This window comes from Scyliorhinus torazame, chromosome 5 (assembly GCF_047496885.1).
Source record: "Scyliorhinus torazame isolate Kashiwa2021f chromosome 5, sScyTor2.1, whole genome shotgun sequence".
Classification (NCBI taxonomy): Eukaryota; Metazoa; Chordata; class Chondrichthyes; order Carcharhiniformes; family Scyliorhinidae; genus Scyliorhinus; species Scyliorhinus torazame.
Genome location: NC_092711.1, coordinates 212,094,556 through 212,109,407, shown reverse-complemented (window position 1 = coordinate 212,109,407; position 14,852 = coordinate 212,094,556). Strand labels below are relative to the sequence as shown.

The 14,852-nt window shown below is 53.3% G+C and overlaps 1 protein-coding gene across 4 annotated transcripts in view; it reads left to right on the top strand.

The window, feature by feature from the left end:
• Positions 1–14,852, top strand: part of LOC140420927 (sodium- and chloride-dependent neutral and basic amino acid transporter B(0+)-like) — a 149,126-nt gene that overhangs the window by 60,345 nt on the left and 73,929 nt on the right. The gene's annotated exons all lie outside the window — the stretch shown is intronic.

The window sequence follows — 14,852 nt, the reverse complement described above, 5'->3', positions numbered from 1 at the left end:
CACAAAGAGTGGTGAGCCTGTGGAATTCATTACCAAAGGAAGCAGTTGATGCTAAAACATTGAATATATTCAAGAAGCGGCTAGATATAACTCTTAGGGAGAATGTGATCAAAGGCTATGGGAAGAAAGCAGGATTAGGCTAATGAGTTGGATGATCAGCCCTGATCGGGATGAATGGCAGAGCAGGCTCTGATATGTTAGGCTGACTGGTTCGATGTGGACTGCACTTGATGCAGGGAAGCTAGAAGCAGACGTCTAACACTGGCAAAAATCCAACACTGTTTCATTCAACGATAGAACTGATATACATATTCAGCTGTGGGTCGACACTATACTGAACTGACTGGCGACCTTGTATTAGCCTGACCAGACTTACTAGCTACTGCATGGTGTTTGCACTTGCTAGCTCGTGGACTCTGACTGTCTCAGTGGCTGGGTCCAGAGTGAGCGGGAAACCTCGTGCCCTCTGGCTTTATAGTGGTGGTGTCCTGTCTGGTGATTGGCTGCACTGTGTTGTGTGCTTATTGGTCGTCCTGTATGTCAATCACTGCCTGTCTGCACTTCAGTATATACATGAGTAGATATTATGACATGTGCCCTCTTTTTCTTTTTTAGATAAATAAATACTAGGGTGTGTGAGTGTATATATATATATATATATATATATACGTGCCTGACTATATACATGTGATGAATGATAACTGTACCCTTAATGTAATGATCCCTTTAAGACCGGATTTGGAACCCTGGAGGACTCCGCCTCCAGCTCCACCCCCCCAGGGAGCCGTATATAAGGTAATGTTCAGTGGGCAGTGTGCAGTGAGCACACTTCTTGGCAGCTGTCTGGTTCTCTGCTAATTAAAGCCTTTGTATTACCAATCATCTCTCTCGAGTTGTAATTGAGGGTATCTCAATTTAATTAGCAGAATACTTCAAGATGGACAGCGGTCTATAGCCGGAGAAGCTCAATCTGGACGCTCGGTCGCCGGAGGCTGCTGAAATTTTTAAATACTGGCTTTGGTGCTTTGAGGCCTACCTGAACTTCTCAGAGACTGCAGTCGACGGACCTCGCAAGCTGAGCTTACTACATGCCTGGGTGGGCCACAGACTCTCCTCCGTGATCGAAAAGGCTACTACATACAAAACAGCGGTCAAAATCCTGCAGAAGCACTTTGTTCAGCTGATAAACGAGGTACACGCCTGGCATTTGCTCTCGGCCTGCCGGTAGCGCTCCGGGGAAACATTGGACGAGTACGTGGCAAGGCGTACTTGCGCTTGCTAGGAACTGCGACCATAAGGAGGTGATGGCAGAAGCCCTTATGAGCTTGCACATTTGAGATGCTTTCGTGTCCAGTATACGATCCACATACATCAGGCAGCGGCTCCTAGAAGACGGAGCAAAGGACCTCCAAGGCACGGTAACACTTGCCTCTTCTCTGGAAGCAGCTCACCATACTCTCCGCACGTACTCCGCGGACCTTGCGAACACCTCTCGATCCCCTCCAGACCCGGCCACGCTACAGGCGTGTGCTGCGTGGCGACCCGCTCACACCGACAGCACACCGTGCTATTTCTGCGGGCAAGGCCAGCACCCACGCCAGCGTTGCCCAGCTCGCTCCGCTATCTGCAACGCTTGCGGAAAGAAAGGACACTTCGCAAAGGTCTGCCTGGCTGGGCCCAAAGGCCAGAATCAAAAGTCTCTCTCGCCCAAAAATCGAGCTCCCGGGCCCACAGGCCCCGCAATGTGGCTGCACGACGGCCGGACACGCCCACTTCTGACACGTCATCGGCCTCGTGCGAGTCATGGGCATGGCCATTTTGGCGACGGCCATCTTCAAAATCCGACACGTGCGACCGATGGCGGCGGCCATTTTATGACTCCCAGTGGCCATTTTGTGAGTCCGACTCAACTGAGGACTCTGACTACCCGCAACTGGGAGCGATCACTCGATCAATCACGACCGAAGCACCTGCGGAACTCAATGATGCAGGTCCAAATCAACGGTCGCGACATGCCCTGCCTTTTTGACTCCGGGAGTACGGAGAGCTTTATTCACCCAGACACGGTAAGTCGAGGCTCCTTGCACACCTATCGCGCCTCCCAAACTATCGCCCTCGCATCTGGGTCCCACTCGGTCCAAATCACGGGGTACTGTGTCGCGAACCTCGCTATTCAAGGCGTCAAATACGCCCATTTTAATCTTTATATCCTCCCTCACCTCTGCGCCCCCCTGCTGCTCAGTCTGGACTTTCAGTGCAGCCACCGGAGCCTGATACTGAAGTTCGGCAGACCCCTGCCCCCACTCACAGCATGTAGCCTGGCAACACTTAAAGTTGCACCACCCCACCTCTTCGCGAACCTCACCCCCGACTGTAAGCCCGTCGCCAGCAGGAGTTGGCGGTACAGTGCCTAAGACATGACTTTCATCAAGTCAGAGGTTCAGCGGCTACTAAAAGAAGGGGTCATAGAGGCTAGCACCAGCCCTTGGAGAGCACAAGTATTGGCAATCCGGTCTGGGAAAAAGCAACGTATGGTAGTGGACTGTAGTCAGATCATGAACCGTTTTACGCAACTCGATGCGTACCCCCTTCCCCGCATCGCAGAAATGGTTAACCAGATCGCCCAGTATCGCGTATTCTCCACGGTTGATCTAAAATCCGCCTATCATCAGTTCCCTATCCGCCCGGAGGACCCCCCCCAAACACGGCCTTCGAAGCAGCTGGTCGGCTTTTTCACTTCCTCAGGGTCCCCTTTGGTGTCACAAATGGAGTCTCCATTTTTCAAAGGGCAATGGACCAAATGGTGGACCAGTACAGCTTACGGGCTACATACCCGTACTTGGACAACGTCACCATCTGTGGCCATGACCAGCAGGACCATGACGAAAACCTGAGGAAGTTCCTCCAGACCGCCCGGGCCCTAAATCTGACATACAATAAAGAGAAATGCGTGTTTCACACAACCCGGCTAGCCATCCTCGGCTACGTCGCGGAAAACGGGGTCCTTGGCCCATACCCCGACCGTACGTGCCCCCTTAAGGAACTTCCCCTCCCCCATAACCTCAAGGCACTCAAACGGTGCTTGGGGCTCTTTTCCTATTACGCTCAGTGGGTCCCCAGGTATGCGGACAAAGCCCGACCACTCATTAAGACCACGGTTTTTCCCCTGACGGCTGAGGCCCAGTCGGCCTTCAGTCGTATCAAGGCCAATATCATCAAGGCCTCCATACACGCGGTGGACGGAACCATTCCCTTCCAGGTAGAAAGCGATGCATCAGACGTCGCCCTGGCTGCTACCCTCAACCAGGCAGGCAGGCCAGTAGCCTTTTCCTCCCGAACACTCACCGCCTCAGAAATTCGGCATTCCGCAGTCGAGAAGGAGGCGCAAGCCATAGTGGAGGCCGTGCAGCACTGGAGGCACTACCTAGCCGGTAGGAAGTTCACCCTCGTCACCGACCAACGGTCGGTCGCCTTTCTGTTCGATAACGCACAACGGGGCAAAATAAAGAATGATAAAATTCTGAAATGGAGGATCGCACTCTCCACCTATACGTACAATATTACATATCGTCCGGGGCAGCTCAATGAGTGCTCTGTCCCGCAGCACGTGCGCCAAAGCGCAGAAAGACTGTCTGCTGGCCATCCACGATGACCTCTGTCACCCGGGGGTCATCCGGCTTGCTCACTTCATCAACCTTACTCCACCGAGAAGGTCAAGGCCATGACAAAGGCTTGCCAGATCTGTGCGGAGTGCAAACCGCACTTCTACCGACCAGACAAGGCTCGCCTGGTAAAGGCCTTTGGGCCCTTTGAGCGATTAAGCGTGGACTTCAAAGGGCCCACCCGTCCACCAACTGGAACAGTTATTTCCTTACTGTCATCGACGAATTCTCCCACTTCCCATTCGCTGTCCCCTGCCCCGATATGACCTCGGCCACCGTAATCAAGGCACTGCACAGCATCTTCACCCTGTTTGGTTTCCCCGCTTATTTCCACAGCTACCGGGGTCCATCGTTCATGAGCGATGAGCTTCGTCGGTATCAGCTCAACAAGGCATCGCCTCGAGCAGAACGACCAGCTATAACCCGAGGAGAAACAGGCAGGTGGAGAGGGAGAACGCGACAGTTTGGAAGGCTGTCCTTCTAGCCCTACGGTCAAGAAGTCTCTCAACCACCCACTGGCAGGAGGTCCTACCCGATGCCCTACATTCCATTAGGTCGCTCCTCTGCACGGCCACGACCTCTCACAACCGTTTGTTTGTCTTCCCCAGGAAGTCCACCTCTGGAATCTCGCTTCCACGTTGGCTGACGACTCCGGGACCAGTTCTACTCCGGAGACACGTGAGGAGCCATAAGACAGATCCACTGGTCGAGAGGGTCCAACTGCTACACGCAAACCCTCAATACGCCTACGGCGAGCACTTCGACGGAAGGCAAGACACAGTTTCCCTGCGAGACCTGGCACCCGCTGGCTCTCCCACCCTTCTACCGACGCTCCCCTTCCTGCACTGGCTGCCGACCCCGACAGCGCCCCCCGCCCCCCCCCCCCCCAGCACCCCCTTCCCCCCCGCCGGCGCCGGCATCAATTGTCATAATATACACCAGTATATCATGGTGCAGACACACACTGATGGACACACAGTGGGACCAATCAACACACACAACACCGCAGCCAATCACCAGTTAGAGCACACACTGGTTCTCTGCTAATTAAAGCCTTTGTATTACCAATCATCTCTCTTGAGTTGTAATTGAGTGTATCTCAATACAAAAGGTGTCTAAATGAACGTATATACATGGGAAGGTGTCGATAGTGCAGATACATGGCAAACGAAACAATATTTACAGAGGTTAAAGCGATGAAGTCACAAAATGTATAAGAGTTCAGTCTATAGATTTAGTCTTTGTGGTGGGCGACGAATTCTTGTCGATCGCCGCAGAGGTGGATCAGGAGCCGCCTGCACGTGGATAGGCGGGATCGCTGCCATCGCGGTGGTCGCATGGGCAGGCAGGATCGCTGGTAGATCGGTGGCCTCGTGGCAGGGTACATCCGGAGGAAGCATCGTAGGCAGCGTGGCACGTCGGTCAGGTAGCGGGCGTGGAACACTTCGCAGTGCCCGTCTGTTGTGCCGTAGCAGGGAGCCATCAGCCATGCGGACACGGAACGATCTTGGGGCCACTTGTTTGATCACAACAGCTGTGGCTGACCAGCCGCCCTCAGGCAACTGGACACAAACACGATCAGTTGGGGCCAGCTCGCGTAGATCCGTGTCATGAGCATCGTATGTGGCTTTTTGTTGGGCCCGTGACTGCTGCATTTTGTGTAAGACCGTGAGGTGGTCAAGGTCTGGAACATGGATGGCTGGAACTGTGGGCCTCAGAGTGCGATTCATGAGCATCTGCGTTGGAGACAACCCAGTGGACAGTGAGGTTGCCCTGTATGCCAGCATCGCCAGGTTGAAGTCGGAGCCTGAGTCTGCAGCTTTGCACAGCAACCGCTTTACAATATGGACCCCTTTCTCGGCCTTCCCGTTTGACTGCGGGTAGTGGGGACTGGAGGTTATGTGACGGAAGTTGTACGACTGCAAAATCAGACCATTCCTGGCTGTAAAAGCAAGGACCGTTGTCGCTCATTACCGTGAGCGGTATCCCATGCCTGGCGAATGTTTCTTTGCACGCTTTGATTACCGCCTTCGACGTGAGATCGGACAGTTTCACCACCTCTGGGTAACTGGAGAAGTAGTCGACCAGGAGTACGTAGTCACGCCCCTTGGCGTGGAAAAGGTCTACACCTACTTTGGACCACAGAGAGGTCACAACCTCGTGCTGTTGCAGCGTTTCCTTGGGTTGAGCTGGTTGAAATTTCTGACAGTTAGGGCAGTTGAGAATTGTGTCGGCAATGTCCTGGCTGATGCCCGGCCAATAGACTGCCTCCCGAGCTCTGCGTCGGCATTTTTCGACCCCAAGGTGACCCTCATGGAGTTGGCCCAGCACCATAGCCCGCATGCTCTGAGGAATTATGATCCTGTCGAGTTTCAGAAGGATTCCCTCCACCACCGTCAGGTCATCTTTTAGGTTATGGAACTGGGGGCATTGTCCCTTCTGCCAGCCATTGGTAAGGGGCTGCATCACATGCTGCAGCAGAGGATCCTTGGCCGTCTCCTCACGAATTTGGACCACCCGTTCGTCAGAGGCCGGAAGGTTGGTGGCACACAACTGCACTTGCGCTTCTATGTGGCAGATGAAGTCACTTTGTTCACATGGTGTGGTAATGGACCTGGATAGGGCATCTGCAATGATCAGCCCTTTGCCTGGCGTATAGATAAGTTCGAAATCGTAGCGGCATAGCTTATGAAGAATTTGCTCTAACCGAGGTGTCATGTCATTTAAATCCTTCTGGATTATATGGACTAGAGGCCTGTGGTCCGTTTCTACCGTGAATTTTGGCAGGCCATAAACGTAATCATGAAACTTGACTATTCCTGTCAGGAGGCCCAGACACTCCTTCTCAATCTGAGCGTACCGTTGCTCAGTGGGTATCATGGCCCTGGAGGCATACGCCACTGGAGCCCAGGACGAGGAGTCATCTCGCTGAAGGAGCACCGCCCCAATGCCATCCTGGCTTGCATCAGTTGATATCTTGGTTTACTTGGTTGGGTCGAAGAACTCTAGAACCAGGGCTGTGGTGAGCTTTGCTTTCAGCTCACGCCATTCCTCTTCATGTGTGGGCAGCTAGTGGAATTCCGTCGACTTCTTGACGAGATGGCGGAGGGCCGTGGTGTGGGATGCCATATTGGGAATGAATTTCCCCAGGAAGTTGACCATCCCGAGGAAGCGGAAGACAGCCTTCTTGTCCTCCGGGGTTTTCATGGCATTGATCGCCGAGACCTTGTCAGCATCTGGCCGCATACCCTGCCGCGAGATGTGGTCACCAAGGAACTTAATATCTGATTGACCAAATGAGCACTTGGCCCTGTTGAGCAGGAGACCATGTTCATGAATTCTCTGGAATACCTTCTTGAGGCGAGCGATATGTTCCTGGAGCGTTGTGGACCAGATAATTACGTTGTCAACGTAAACTCGCACTCCCTCGATGCCCTCCATCATCTGCTCCATGATGCGGTGAAATACTTCGGAGGCAGATATTATCCCAAAAGGCATCCGGTTGTAGCAGTAGCGACCGAACGGGGTGTTGAACGTGCCCAGCTTGCGACTGGACGCGTCCAGCTGTATTTGCCAAAAACCCTTGGTGGCGTCCAGCTTAGTAAAGAATTTGGCATGAGCCATCTCACTGGTCAACTCTTCACGTTTTGGTATTGGATAATGCTCCCGCATGATGTTGCGGTTTAGATCCTTCGGGTCAATGCAAATACGAAGCTCCCCTGACGGCTTCTTTACGCAGACCATGGAGCTGACCCAGTCTGTTGGCTCTGTGACCTTCGATATGATGCCCTGGTCTTGGAGGTCCTGAAATTGCTTCTTCAGACGATCCTTGAGGGGTGCCGGCACCCGGCGTGGTGCATGAATTACAGGGGTGGCGTTCGGCTTGAGCAGGATTTTATATTGGTATGGGAGTGTGCCCATTCCATCGAACACATTGTGGTACTGTGTGATAATATGATCTATGTCGGCTTGCAAGTTTCCATCAGGCGAGGCCGTCGGCGGTGACGATGACATGGTGTGGACTCGCTGAACCAGGTTCAGGAGCTTGCAGGCTCGAGCACCGAGCAGGGACGCTCTGTCAGGCCTGACGATTTAAAACCGCAGCGTCGCCTTGATCGCCTTGTTGGATACCCCTAGTTGACAGGAGCCACTGGCAGCTATGGCATTGCCATTGTAGTCAAGGAGCTGACAGGCCGGTGGAAGAATGCTTGGTCTGGCGCGGATGGTGTCGAAGTCGGATTTTGAGATGAGGTTCGCAGACGCGCCGGTGTCCAGTTTGAACCGGATGCGAGCCTTGTTAACTGTGAGGACAGCACACCACTCGTCGTCGGGATCCACACTGAGGATCGAGAGACGTTTCGCCGTTGTGGTGGAAGGCAGCCCATGTGTAGTTATGATGCCCACCCGTTATGGGGACTTGAGGCACTCAGCATCAGGGTCTGTTGGGCTGTCGGGATCAGTATCGGGCATGCCTTGCTGTATTGAGCGGACATGTCTGCGCCGCAGCTGGGATCGCTGGCTGCTGAGCGGTGGAGCAGATCTGCAAAGGGCTGCATAGTGGCCAAGCTTGCCACACTGTAGACACCGGCGTCCTTTTGCCGGACATTGCCGCTTTAAATGGGCGGAGCCACAATTCGGACATGTCATGATGCCGACGTCAGTGCGTTCCATGAGCTATCACGCATGCGCAGTGCGGTCGGTCGACGTACGCACCTTCGCAGTCGGGTCGTCGGCCTCGTCGTGCACTCGGTCATGGCGTGTATGCGCAGGGACCTTGGAATAGCGCGCAAAACGGCCACGCTCCTCGATGTTCAGGCCCTGCATTTGTGCAATGGCCTGCACCCGTTCCGCCTCGTGGGAGGCCAGCTTTGCAGTTTCTGCCGCCCTGATGTGGGAGTAACGATTCTTAGCATGCTCATGGACAACGCACGTCTCGATAGCGACAGGGAGGGTCAACTGTTTGACTTTCAGGAGCTGCTGCCGAAGGGAGTCGGAGTGGACCCCGAAAACGATCTGATCCCGGATCATGGAATCAGCCGTCGAGTCATAGTTACATGACTGCGCTAGGATGAGGAGATGGGTCAAGAAGGACTGAAAAGGATCATCCTTACCCTGAAGCCTCTGCTGGAAGATGTACCGTTCAAAGCTCTCATTCACCTCAATGTCGCAGTGGCTGTCAAACTTCAGCAGGACTGTTTTGAATTTAGTTTTGTCTTCGCCTTCAGCGAAAGTAAGGGAGTTGTAGATGTGGATGGCGTGGTCCCCCGCTGCTGAGAGAAATGGCACGAACTTTCTGGCATCCGATGCGACTATGAGGTCGGAGGCCTCCATGTACAAGAGGAACTTTTGCTTGAGGATCTTCCAATTGGCGATGAGGTTGCCGGAGATGCGGAACTGGGTAGGAGGCTGGATGTTTTCCATTTTACCGGATGGTCAATGCTCATTCACTCGAGGTAGGTCGATCAATATCAGTATCACTCTGGTACCATGATGTGTTAGGCTGACTGGTTCGATGTGGACTGCACTCGATGCAGGGAAGCTAGAAACAAACGTCTATAACTGGAGAAAATCCAACACTGTTTTATTCAACGATAGAACTGATATACATATTCAGCTGTGGGTCGACACTATACTGAACTGACTGGAGACCTTGTAGTAGCCTGACCAGACTTACTAGCTACCGCATGGTGTTTGTGCTTGCTAGCTCGTGGACTCTGACTATCTCAGTAGCTGGGTCCCGAGAGAGCGGGAAACCTAGTGCCCTCTGACTTTATAGTGGTAGTGTCCTGTCTGGTGATTGGCTGCACTGTGTTGTGTGCTTATTGGTCGTCCTGTATGTCAATCACTGCCTGTCTGCACTTCAGTATATACATGCGTGGATATTATGACGAAGGGCCAAAAGGTCTCCTCCTGCTTTTATCTTTTATGTGTCTATGTAACACCATTGCCACAGCCGGAAAGGCAGCTCTGCATGCTGCTGACAGACCGCTGTGAATTTAGGACCACAGATTGTATGGGTATCTCCCCAGGCCTCCCCACTAGGTGCCCTCTGGTCCAGCCGACCCATCAGCTAGATGGGCGCGCTCCAGCACAACCAGAGCCATCTAGTTGGCTGGGATGAGTGTGTGTGGGGATTGTAATGTGTATGTGTGGCTGCAGCTTGCCAGCCTCCCAAGTGTCAATCACGGGCGCGGCGAATCCAGCACCGTTTCTCATTGGAATCGATTGTGTTCCACTGGTGTTAGCCTCTCGACCGTCACTGAATCAGGTCCGGTTCAGTGCCATGGGCTGGATTCTCCTAACCTACGGCTATGTCTGCAGGATCCATCTGGTCTTACGACCAGAACGTCGGTGCCACACCTTCACTGATCCTCTGCCCGGTGGGGGCTAGCAACCACACAGCGTAAAGCCCCCCCGGCTTTACCTGCAAATACGGCCGGAGAATGGCCGTGTCCGTGGCCAGGCATGTGCTTGGCGGCGGCCGCGCCGTGCAACATGGCGTGCCGCGCACGGACTGACAAATACTGCCTTCCTGGCCACGCCTGGATCGTCCCCCACAGGCCCCGCCAAAGCCCCGCCTACCAGCAGAACGGCTCCCCCCACCCCCGACTGTGGTGGGGCTGTACGCAGTCCGCAGCCACCACGCAAGGTCCCCGAACGGTGTGAGCACACGTATCCCATGCCGTTGGGGAATCGGCCCATCGGGGGCGGAGCATCATTGGAGGACCTCAGATGACGTCCTGAGGCCGTCAAGACGGCGTGCGACATACTCGGGGAGTATGCCGTTTTTGAGGGGGCGGAGCATTGCAAAAACGGGGCCGCCCCGATTGTCGGCATAAACGGGTATTCGCCAGCCGATCGCTGAACGCGATTTCGATGTCGGCGATCTGAGAATCGAGCCCCATGAATTCTGGGCATCAACATTCAGGGCTGGATTCTCCGATTTGGAGACCAAGTGCCGACCCCAGTGTGGAAACAGTGGCGTTATACGACAGGAAAAATGGCGCAACTGAAGTGTTGGGTACTCTGACACACAGACGAACCAACACGGTTGCGAATGGTACAACGCAGTTTTATTTCATTGAACTATAAACATATTAAACTCTGGTATTCAGCACATGGTGAGCCTCTGAGTGGCTGGCAATGAGGTCTGTGCCCTGAGCTCTCTCCTGCTCGAGTGCCCCGGAAGTGTCGTGTTCCCTGTTTTGTACTGTGTATGCTCTTGTCCGTGATTGGCTGTCGTGTTGCGTGTGTTAATTGGTCCGTTGATCTGTCCATCATTATGTGTGTGTGTATGTGCTGTGATGTTCACATGAATATCATGACAGCAACCACTGCACCAATTCAGCTACTTTAAATGGGCTAGCACATTGCCATGTGGAACACACTCAATTCCATGGAAAACAGACCCGGATTTGCCGGGTCCGTAATTGGCGCACATGAGGCTCACATGCCGCAGCCGCACTTAAATGATCCGTCCCTCCCACACACATTGTCCCTGTCAACAGGATGGCTGGAAGGATAACAGCGCCACGGTTCTGGGACGCTGGGCTGGACACGCTCCTGGACACCGTGGAGGAGAAAAGGATGACCCTGGACCCCGGCCCCTGTACCCCACCGTGCCTGGGCGCAGGTGGCAGACACAGTCAGCGCCATGGGCAACGCCGTCCGGATTGGCATGCAGTGCCGGAAGACACTGCACAACCTCCTCAGGGTGGTCAGGGTCAGTTGGCTGCTCCATGCCCCTGGCAGTACTCCCCCGCCCCACATGCCAGCACCCATGCCAGGCCACCATCTACCCAACCCCTGGGCTGCATGCGTTGGACTGTCTAAAGGTGTCATTGCATATGTTTCCCTACATCCCTCCCCAGAAGAAGGCTGCGCACAACCGCCTGGTGCAGGAGAAGACCAGAGGGAGGCCACCATAACTGCGGCCCCTCACCATGCTCGAGCAGAGGGCACTGGACGTGGTCAGCGGCCCGGAGTAAAGGAAGGTCACCAAGGTGGAGGCCACCATTGGACGTGGTCGGCGGTGGTCGAGGAAGTGAAACCCTGCTTAGTTGCGGATCCCCATGACACATGTGTGGACCCCCACCCCATCCCTCACCCCCTCTCAGCCTACACCCCCCCACCCGCTGTCTAATGATACATGTCGTCTTGTGTCTTACAAGACCTGCCGGCGATGTTGCCGGTGCCTCCCAGACAGCCGAGCACCGACGGGGAGAGCAGCCCGGACACCAGCACTCTGCCCGAGACTCGGGAGACCGCGGAGCCCGGCTTGGAGGATGACATTGACTTTCCGTCACTGCTGTCTCCAACACCCTCCACCATCTCAGAGACTATCACCTCGGTTTGGCACATTAGTGAAGAGACTCCAGGGACACTATCTTGTGCACACCACACATCGCATCCGGTACATCAGGTGGAAGTAGGAGCAGCCGAGGGGTCGGACGGTCGGAGGGCAGGCTGGCCTCAGGAACCAGGAACTAGCTGCTGTCCAGACGGGTCCCGGGCTTCTGGAACATCCAATCCCAGCCACAGTGCAGGTGCAGACAGGGACCCAGGGACCACAAGAGGGGATGACAGGTCGTAGCAGAATCCTGTATCGATACGACAGCGTGCCTTTCCCGTTGAACACATCTGGATACTGGGCGAGAATGTCGTCGATGCCAGCCTGAAGATCCACATGGGAGGATGTCGTGGTGTAAACCCTTTGAATGAGGTTCAGCTGCTTGCAGGGATGCCCTGTCCGGTTTGACAATTTCAAAGCGTAACCGTGCTTGTGTGTGTCGGTTGGATATGTGCAGATGGCAGGATCCCAGTGCCGTGATGGAATTCCCGTGGTAATCCAGGAGCTTGCAGGCAGCTGGAAGGACCGTGGGGAGATTCTTAATGAGTCTGATGTCTGCCTGTGAGAGGAGGTTGGCAGAGGCACCTGTGTCCAGATTGAACTGGATGGGGCCGTGGTTGACCTTCGTCACTGCTCGCCATTCGTCCTCGGAATCCACAGCTAGAATGGATCGGACTTGTGATGTGTCTGGTATGGTATATTCACACGTTGTAATAATGCGAACACGGTAGACATTGTCCAGGCATCCAGCATCTGGATCCGCTCAACTGCTGGGATCAGAATCCTGTAGGCGTTGTTGCACACTCCGGATGCACCGTCATCAGAATGGGGAGCGCTGGCTCCTGACTGGTGGTGCAGATCTGCACAGGGCTGCATTGTGGCCTGGCTTCCCACAATTTAAACAGTGTCTGTCTCTTGCAGGGCAGTGTTTCTCTAAATGGGCGGTGCCACAGTTCAAACATGTCATGACATCGGAACCCGCACATGCGCAGTGCGGTTCTCAGACATCTGCACCCGCGCTGTGCTTGTTTTGGCCGCTTCGTTAACCCGTTCGCATCGTGCATGTGTCGGGCCCCGGGAAGGGCGTGCGAAATAGCCGCTTTCGTCAATGTTGAGGCGCTGCATCCGGGAGATGGCCTGCACACGCTCCGCCTCCCGGGAGGCTCGTCTATCATTTTCTGCCGTTTTGTACTGGGAATAGCGATTTTCAGCGTGCTCATGCACTGTGCATGTTTCAATCGCGACCGACAGGGTCATATGCTTGATCTTCAGTAACTGCTCTCTCAGAGCATCAGAGCGAACTCCAAAAACAATTTGGTCCCTGATCATGGAGTCAGTGATATCACCGAAGTTGCAGGATTGTGTTAGCAGTCTAAGGTTAGTTAAATATGAGGTGACAGATTTGTCTTTACCTTGCAATCGCTGCTTGAATATGTAGCGCTCGAAGATTTCGTTGGTATCCACCTCACAGTGGCTGTCAAACTTGTCCAGGATGGTCTGAAACTTTGTCTTGTCCTGGTCTTCGGCGAAGTGAAAGGAGTTGAATATTTCCAAGGTGTGATCACCCGTGTGGTGAGGAAAAGAGCTATCTTCCGTGCATCAGACGCACCATTGAGGTCTGATGCTTCGACGTAAAGCTGAAATTTCTGTTTGAATGTCCACCAGTTGGCACTGAGATTGCCGGATGTCCTGAGCTGGTGAGGAGCCGGAATCTTTTCCATTGTGCAGGTATACATTTGCTGGTCGTCACGGGTCTTGCTGAGTTGAACTAACTAGATTGAACAGACTCCTGGTATCATGTTGTGTTATGTAATTTGGAATAATAGCTGACACTTGTTGCAGTTTTGAGTAAAAGATGTTCCAGACTTTGAAGTGAGTTCAATGTGTTTTATTGAACTATTAGCACAGTTCTCAATTAGTTCGACTCTCTGCTAATCTAAATGTAGCAACTCAGTCTAACTGAACCAGCCTTGCTCTAAGCCACGTGCTGGGGTGTGATGCTGAGGATACACCCTGTCTCACTCTGTAGATGTTGGTCTGTGGAAAGAGGCACCTGAGATACCACCCCTGAGTGTCCTGACTGCTCATTGGCCATGTCCTAGTCTATGTGTTCATTAGCTGCATGTTTGCATATCATGACAATACCTGTGTCACAAGAGAAAGATAGACTTACATTTATTCTGTCATGACCATTTTACAACCAATGACATACTTTTGAAGTGTTGTTTTTGTAATGTAGGAAATGTGGCTGCCAATTTACGCACAGCAAGCTCCCACAAACTGGACAGTGATAATGACCAGATTTATATTTTGTGATGTTTATTGAGGTATAAATATTGGCCAGGAGACCAGGGTCAATTCTTCTGTTCTTCTTCAAAAGAGTACCATGGCATCTTTTCTTCCTCCAGAGATTACAGAAGGGGGTCTTGGTTTAGTGTCCCATCCAAATGGCGGCACAGCTGGAAGTACAGCACTCCCTCAGAATTGCACTGGAGTGTCACGCTCATGTCTCTGGAATAGGACTTGAACTGTCTGACTCAGGGGTGCTATTAACTGAGCTGACACTGAAACAGTGCATCCTATGGTGACCAGACACCACAGTTTCTTACCTTCCCACCTTCAGAGGCTGCTTAACCCCACTCTCAGAGACCAGCCCACTTACATTGACCATGTAAGCTGTGGATATAGATTCCATCCCTGTGTGCATAGCCAAGAAACCTCACTATATAACCACAACCAGGTGTAAATGGATTACTGCCTTGATTCTGGCCATTCGCATGGTGATCTGTTCGAATAGTCAGACTTTTGAATCCGAGGTGCATTAAGTGGAAACTTACCCA